Below are 8,896 nucleotides of genomic sequence, written 5' to 3'. Positions count from 1 at the left end.
CCCCCCCCCCCCCTAGGGGGGGGGGCCCTTTTTTTTTTCCCCCATAGGGTTGGGAGTCCAAGGATTCCATTCAAGGGTCCATAGAAAGAATAAATACTTCCTAATACACATATGTACTTCCTAATAATAACGTATTTGATGTGATGAGAAGTCTGACTGACATTACATCACATAGAGCTGCAGTGTAAACCTAAACAAACCTGTATAAACACAGGAAATTCCTCTGTTTGATACGCCCCCCCCCCCCCCCCCTCATCATATAATAGGGAACCCATCCCAGGCTCCCAGGCCCTATAAGTTCAGCAAATATAAAGTTTATTTATTGGTTAGCCTACTCTCACTTGAGATAATTATTTTAGCACTGTAATGGGATTTTCTATATTCATCAGTATGTGCAATATTCTGAATATTAATGAAGGGAGTAGGAACTTACTAGTTCAGCAAGGTAATGAGGGCAAGAAACGCAACTAAACCAGTCACCGCACGGAATTACATATTCATCTGAATTTTTGTGTTCACGCAATGATCCCTGTCAAGGTAGAAAAATAAACAATGAAATCCAAAAGCATAAATAACTCTGCAAAACTGTCTCATAGAAGTTTGAATACTGTTATCAATATCTAATAACCTTCATCGTTATACATTAAACAATTATTGTTTGCCATTTCAACATTGCCATAGTTTATACATATCGGTTGCTGTTGTATATTGTTCACATTTGCAACAAACAAATAACTAGTAGATTTAGGGTTCTACATATGTTAAAGAGAAGTGAAAATGGACAAGAGTTGCATGGCACCAGATCTGATGGATGGAGCCCCAGATGAAAATAACAGCACCGATCCACTGGCACCACCCCAACTTTAGAAGAGGCTTCAAGAGATGTGACGGGTCAATTACTAGGTCTGGCATTCTTGATCGACCCTTTACTATGAACTCAGCTAATTGATATCAAGATACTGCATTTCTTTAGGAAGACAAGTAGCAAGTGATAAAGGAGCAGCCATATAGTAGCTGGCGGGGGGGGGGGGGGGGGGGAACATATGTTATTTCAAAAGACTAATGCAATAAAAAAGGTCAGTGCAATGACACTTGTTCAAACAAATCCTAGTCTAAATTTTCCATGGTTTGTGTATGATAGGGCTAGTAAACTGAAGGCTTTATTGATGATAATGGTGCAGCAGTAGATCACGTTCGCCCTCCCTAGGAGGCTATGAACAGATTGATTCTACTCTGCTTACCTCTCATCTACTATGGCTCGGCTTATATGAGTGCCGGCCACTACAAATCTCAACTAACTCCTCTAATCCTTATCTTAAGCCTAACAAACTACTGACCCAGCTAACAAACAAAATCAGGCGCCTACTCAGCCACTAGAGGCTGTTGGCGCCCTCTTCCTCTTGCTATAGACTTTCCCAACAAAGGCGTCCACAACACTTCCTCCCTCCTTTCGAAACAGCTCATCCTCGAGCTGGAAGTCTGGATAAGTGGATTGGAACTCTTCCAACCGCTCCCAAGTAGAATCAGCAGCACTCTGACCAAGCCAATGCACCAGGACTTCCCAGACACCACGGTTGAGGCGGGCACGGTGAACTTTATCAGGTCCAGGAACAGCATGACTGTGCACAATGGTAGGCATGGGAGCAATGGCAGTCGGGGCCTCGCCATGGAAAGGCTTCAAGAACACCACGTGGAACACATTGTGGATGCGCGCCTTGGCAGGAAGCTGGAGACGATAGGCGACAGAGCCAATGCACACCAGCACCTGGAAAGGCCCGTAATAGCGAGGAGCCAGCTTGGCATTTTGGGCATTCTGATGGATGAGGCCGCGCGCTGGTGAAGACGAAGCCAGCCAGTCACCCACAACAAAAGTTACATCCCGATGTGTCGTATCATTCTGCTGCTTCATAATGCCTTGTGCTTGGAGGAGCCGTTCCCGAACAGCAGCCAAGAACACATCCCTCTCAATGAGCTGGCTGTCCAGGGACGCCACCCGTGACAGACCGGGCTGATAAGCGGCCAAAGTGGGAGGCGACCGACCATACACCACCTCAAACGGTGTTGCCTTGAGGGCTGTCTGGTAGGACGAGTTACAGCAGAACTCAGTCCATGGCAGCCACCGCAGCCAACTCCTTGGACGATCGCCGGCGAGGCAACGAAGGTAGATGCCCAACACTCGATTACTGAGCTCAGACTGACCGTTTGCTTGTGGGTGGAAAGCGGAGCTGAGACGCAGTGTGAAGACCAGGTCCCTATCGCTGATAATGGAACATGGCAACCCATGAAACCGTACAATCTAATTGAAGAATGCCTGGGCAACCGATGTGGCGTTGTAAGGATGGCCGAGGGTGATGAAATGCGTGTACTTGGAGAATTTGTCCACCACCGTGAGAACCACTGATTTGCCGCTCACCTTGGGAAAGCCTTCAACGAAATCCATGGCGATGTCAGCCTAGACAGTGTGGGGAACATCCAGCGGCTGCAGCAGGCCAGCTGGGTGCAAATGCTCCGTCTTGTTCCGTTGGCAGACGGCGAAGCCCCGCACGAAGTCGCGGATGCGTTTGCTATCTTGTGGGCTGTACAAGGAGGCGCGTAGGTGATGGAACGTCTTCTGGACGCCTTCATGACCAGCGCCGTGCGCTGTGTGCAAGAGCTGCGGCCAGAGTGCCGAAGAGTCGGGAACGAAGAGGCGGCCACGGTGCATGAAGAACCCATCAACGACGGACCAGTTTGCTCCAACAAGGCCCTGGTCAATCTCTTAGCGCTTGGCGACGATATATGGCAGCTTCACAGCCTCCCGTCGAAACTCGTGGAACAGATTGAAGTCCGGACGGGAGAGGACGCAAGCTACCATGGCTGCAGTGTCCTCCTCGCGGCGTGACAAGGCATCAGCAGCCGCGTCCTGGCGTCCTGGTCTGTATTCTACCGTGAAGTCATAGCCGAAGAGCTTGCTGACCCAAGTGTCCTAGGGAATGGTGGAAAGGCGCTGGTCCAGGAGAAACTTCAGGGCAAAATGGTCGGTGCGGACGGTGAATGGCCGTGCCCAGACGTACGGCCGCCAATGGCGCACAGCTTTGACCAAGCCGATGAGCTTACGCTCGTAGGCCGCTAGCTTGGCATGCTGTGGAGCCACTGCACGACTGAAGAACGTGATCGGCCCCTCGCCCTAGTGGAGGATGGCGCCGAAGTCGGAGCCAGAAGCGTCGCAGTCGATGAAGGCCTTGTTTGGGAGGAGGGGCTAAAATTTAGCCTTGGGCTAAACTTTAGCCCTCTCAAATGTTGAGGCTAAAGTTTAGCCCTTGGGGTGTTTGGGTAAGGGGCTAAAGTTTAGCACTTATGTTGACAAAAGACCTATTTACCCATGTTGGAGGAGTGAGAGGGAGGAGAGAGAGAGGGGCAAGGGGAGGAATTTTGGATAAGGGGACCACTTTTAGCCCCTTTAGTCCATTTTAGCACCTCTTGAGGGGCTAATGGATTATGGGGGGCTAAAATTTAGCCCCTCCATTTTAGCCTAGGTGTTTGGGAGCACTAGTGGCTAAAAGTGACTAAAATGGGGGTGCTAAAATTTAGCACCCCTCTCCCAAACACCCCCGAAGAACGGCGCCGTGAAGTCAGGCAACTGGAGGACCGGACCAGACGTGAGTGCTGCTTTGAGCGCGTTGAAGGCGGTGGTGGCGGCGTCGGTCCAGCAGAAAGCCTCTCGCTTAAGGAGGGTTGTTAGGGGCACAGCGATGACGCCATAGTTGTGGATGAAACGGCGGTAGTAGCCCGTGAGGTCGAGGAAACCGTGCAGAGCGCGGACTGACCGCGGCGTTGGCCAACCTTGTACTGCCTCGATTTTGGCCGGGTCCATGGCCACGCCGTCCTTGGAGATGAAGTGGCCCAGGTATTCCACCCGACGCTCTGTGAACGAGCACTTGGAGCGCTTCAGGAACAAGCTGTGGGCACGCAGGGTGGTCAAGACCGCTCGGATGTGTTGCAGATGCTCGGCGAGGGATGTGTTGTAGATCAAAATGTCGTCGAAGAACATGAGCACAAAGCGACGCTGGAAGGGGCGAAGAACCTCATTCATGAGAGATTGGAACGTCACCGGGGTATTTGTCAAGCCGAAGGCCATGACCACAAACTCAAAGTGGCCGTGGTGAGTCCGGAACGCCGTCTTGTGAATGTCATCATCGTGCATCCGGACTTGGTGATAGCTGTGCGAAGGTCAAGTTTGGTGAAGTAGGTGGTGCCGTTGAGCTCGTCCAGTAGTTCGTCGACGACGGGGATGGGGAACATGTCGCGCACCGTCTTGGCGTTGAGGGCGCGATAGTCGACGCAGAATCGCCAAGAGCCATCCTTCTTGCGCACGAGGATGACCGGTGACGAGAACACCGAAGTGCTGAGGCGAATGAGGCCCTGTTGCAGCATCTCTGCACACTGGCGCTCGAGCTCATCTTTGAGCAGCTAGGGGTAGCAGTAGGGGCGGACCGCGACCGGCGAAGTGTCTAGGAGGAGATGGATCCGATGATCACAGGGCCGAGCTGGAGGCAGCAAGGATGGCGGGGTGAAGACGTCACTGAACTTGGCGAGGAGCAGTTGGAGGAAGTCCAGGCGTTCGACGACGTGAAGGGTCGGATCCCTGGACGCTATGACGCCGATCCATAGGATGTGACGGTCCTGTCGCCAGAACACCATGGTCTAGCGCTCAAAGTCCCAAAGGATGGGGCCCAGGGACTTGAGCTAGTGGCAGCCCAGCACAAGCTCGTAGTCGGTGAGGGGGAGGACGAACAGGTCGATGAAGAATCCCTCATTGCCAATGCTGACAGGAACGACGGCGCAGACTCCGGCGCATGGGACGCGATCCCCATTGGCGACCCCCACGGTGAGGCCGGGGCATGTCGCAAGCTGGAGGCTGAGGCGGCGGGCTGTGTCCATGGCGATGAATGAATGCGTAGACCCCGAATCCATGAGGGCCCGAAGGGAGGCGCCGGCGATGGAGGTGGCCAGGTGCATGGTGTCCGCTGTCTTGATTCCGGTGAGGGCGTGGAGGGAGATCTCGACATCATCGGTAGAAGCTGGCTCCGTCTCCACGGCGCGCGTGAGCGGTGCGTCGTCATCAAGCTCCATCAGGTACAGGCCCTTCATCGTTCAATTGTGATCCCTAGAGAACTTCTCGGGGCAATTGAAGCAGAGGCCTTCCACCCGGCGCTAGGCCATCTCCTGCGGCGTCAAGCGCTTGAAACGCGCGCCTGCTGGAGGGGCGGTCTTGGTTGGGGCGAGTGGAGTTGACGGCGCCGTCTTGGCACCTGGCGGCGGCATCTGGGAACCAGTCAGGGCGTGAAACGGGCGTGACCGGACCGTGGGGTTGGCGCGGGCAGTGGAGCGGGCCGCAGTACCATCGTCATCGTCGTCCAGTTGCAGGCGGCGCTCGAAGGCCCGAGCGAGCCCCATAGCGTCGTTGAGGGTGGCCGGGTGCTGGAGCTCGACATCGGTCTGCAGCGGGTTGCGTAGGCCACCGGTGAAGAGATCGATTTGATCTTGCTCCTGGAGAGTGTGACAGCGGGGGAGCAGGGAAGGAACTATGCCTTGTACTCCTCCACTGTCCCGGTGCGGCGAAGCTTCATGAGAGCGCCGAGCGGATTGCTGCGCATCGGAGGACCGAACGCCCGTTGCACCTTGTCAACGAACTCCGGCCATGTGGGGGTGCCATGGTTCTGCTCCAGGCGGTAATACCAGTCCTAGGCAGCACCTTCCATGTAGAAAGAGGCGAGCTAGACGTGCTCGTCGTCCGATGTGCGGTCCACGCGGAAGAATTGTTCCGCCTTGTAGAACCAAAGGACCAGGTCTGTGAAGTGCGAGAAGCGGAGCTTGTGTTTGGCGTGCTCACGCGGTGGCGGAGGAGGCGGGGCGGTGAGGGTGCCGCTGTGGGAGGCGCCGGAGGAGTGGTGGTCGGACTGCAATCTGTTGACCGCCACGTTGAGGCGGCTCTGGTCGCCCTTGATCGTGGACATCTCGGACTTGATGGCGAAGAGGTCAGCGAGGATGGTTTCCAGGGCGTGCTTCAGATCATCACCCATGGTGGTGGTGGAGCAGTGGGTTTAGCGGCGCGTAGGGGAGTTGTGTGGTAGTGGGCGAGGTGGCGGCAGCAGACAGAGGCCAAGGAAAGTCCCGTCTGATACCAGATGATAGGGCTAGTAAACTGAAGGCTTTATTGATGATAATGGCGCAGCAGTAGATCACGTTCGCGCTCCCTAGGAGGCTTTGACCAGATTGATTCTACTCTGCTTACCTTTCCTCTACTATGGCTCGGCTTATATGAGTGCCGGCCACTACAAATCTCAACTAACTCCTCTAATCCTTATCTTAAGCCTAACAAACTACTGACCCAGCTAACAAACTAAATCAGGCACCTACTCAGCCACTAGAGGCTGTTGGCGCCCTCCTGCTGTAGACTTTCCCAACAAAGGCGTCCACAACAGTGTAATCCTCTAGGTAATATCACCATTACAACAAAGGTGTAACTTCAAGTATTACTCAAAAGAAAGCCAACCATAAATCTTAACCCTTATGAGTTGCTATTAGCAGCAATGCGTTTGGTTATTTTATGTGCCATCCGCTAAAGGATTGTATTGCTGATTCATCCCTTGTACGTAATTGCATGTTTTGTGGATAAGATGTGCACGAGCTGCTGCAATGTAGAGAAGAACTTTCATGTGAAGGGAAGAAAATGAGGGAATATGAAGTCAACTTGGCATGCCTCAGCAAGATTTACATGATAAAGAAATAGAGAAAGCCAAAAGGCACGATGTAACTTACAAAAGACCCGTGAGATATCCCATGATGTGCATCCAAGCTGTAGTGCTGTAGTGGAATACATGTTCAGTCTCATACAGGCGTCTCAGACCTGAACTTCCATCAATATAAGTACAAATACAGTCCGCCAGACACGATATTTGTGTTCCATGGGGCGTGGTGACCAGAAATTTGCCAAAGAGAATGAATTGGAACTACCAACAAGATGGCGAGCAATCATGGAGTAACTCGATGGCTCCGGCATCAAAGGTGTCATTTTCATGTATGCATAGAACCATATTGCAAGTAGCAAGCTTGTCGTCACAACCACACCCACCACGTAAAAATGCAAGAAGAATTTTTGTGGAACAGTGAACCTCTGCACTTTTGGAGAAGAATTGTAAGTTTGAGCTTCTGAGAGTAGCAAAATTTTGATGTGCAAAAGAAACTGTTCAAGGAAAATTGATGTTAAATCTAACTGCTGATACTATGCAGTATAAAATTTTTGTCATGGAACTCATTCAGCACATGGTTTGAATATACAATATGGTCAAACTATCGTAACTAAACCTCAAAATTGACATAATACCTCAAAATTGACATAATAATTGCATTGCTAGTTAAAAGACGCTAATTACCATGTTTTAGAAGCGCATGTCTTAGGAGTGATCCCTAATTTACAGGCCACAAATTGTATAATGCAGAAACTTCTCGAATACAAACTACATTAAGTCAAACTTTTACCAGTTTTACACTGCTATTCTATAAACAATCAGGTTCTAGCAGCAGGAGCACAGTAATTTGCAAGGCAATACCACCACATACCATCAAAGCAATCTACATCAGCTTGAAACTCTATCAGATTTGATCTGCTATCCTGCAGCAACTCAGCTATGTAGTAACAGGGGCATGGTAATCTGTCAAGGCACCACCTCTAACGAAAAAATTCCCACTCTTCCCCTCCACCAGCAGCCTGATATCCCGTGACACAGTTATATTTAGTTCGGAAGAAGAACCGTATTTGTCGACAGTGCAAAATAGCTTCTGGAGTTGACAACTAATCCACGATTAAGCTTGGACATATCTATGCTTCTAAAGAAAAAAAACCATAACCAAGCGGAAATCAGCGTGAACATGAGGCGAAGCATCGACAGTTCCGCCAGAAATCGTACCTGCTTGGACGAGGACGAGGAGGCGGCCCTGACGGTCTTGCCGCGGGAGGAGAAGGTGCAGAGCAGTTGCTGGAGGAGGCGGCCGCCGGCAGCCGCGGGGATCGGCAGCGCGGCGGCGGCGATGGGGAGGGTGGCGGCGAGCCAGGCGAGGCACAGGAGGGACTGGAGCGTGGATCCGCCTCCCATCTCCACTTGAACGCCGCCACGAAGCGCGGCGCGGAGACTAGGGCCCGCGCAGGCAGGGGTCTCTGGAGGCGGCGACACGGCGCGGCGGAGGCGGGGAGGAGGGAGCAGTTGGGGCTGAAAAGAGATGACTCTGGCTGGGTAATTCTCTTGAGCAGACAATATCATTTCCCTTTTCATGAGGCTTATCTTTTGAGAAAGCCAAGAGTTGATCTTTAAAAATATTATTACAGGGACCAACCAGAGATGATCTTTTTACTTCTTCTGTATACATCGGTTTTGGACATTTGCAGATGTAAACAGAGAATCGTTTCGACTTGCAATTTCTTCAGTGGCTTTCAGAGGACATTCTTCTCTGAATGTACATCTGCAGTGGCTTTCAGAGAACATTTCTTCTTTGGTTTCGTTGTACATTCAGCAGCCAAACTTTGCTCTCAAATTAACAACATCAGCAATATCCTCTCAAATTGACACGTTGAGTAATCTTAGTTCACAGTACTCCAATGATCACAGTTCATGGAACTTCTGTAACTCAAATTCACAATTTAGTAACAATCCCAATTCACGTCAATTACAGTCTGAATTTGTCATGTCTTTTTGTGCCCCTTCTTACTGCTGTTTCTACAAAACTGAAATCAAAACACCCGCCAAAGGCAAGGCAAGCATGAAGCAGCAGAGCAGCCATCCGAGAAGACTCGACGGCTCAGCCGCGCATCGTGTTTATCTCTCAGAAGGCTTTGGCGTCGAAAATTGATCGCCGAATG

General features: G+C 51.4%; 1 pseudogene; it reads right to left on the bottom strand.

Moving 5' to 3' along the window:
• Positions 1-8,483, bottom strand: part of LOC101784414 — a 15,043-nt pseudogene extending 6,560 nt beyond the window's left edge.
• Positions 8,484-8,896: the final 413 nt, after the last annotated feature.

Source organism: Setaria italica, chromosome III, assembly GCF_000263155.2.
Source record: "Setaria italica strain Yugu1 chromosome III, Setaria_italica_v2.0, whole genome shotgun sequence".
Lineage (NCBI taxonomy): Eukaryota > Viridiplantae > Streptophyta > Magnoliopsida > Poales > Poaceae > Setaria > Setaria italica.
This window is presented reverse-complemented; position numbering and strand designations above follow the sequence as displayed.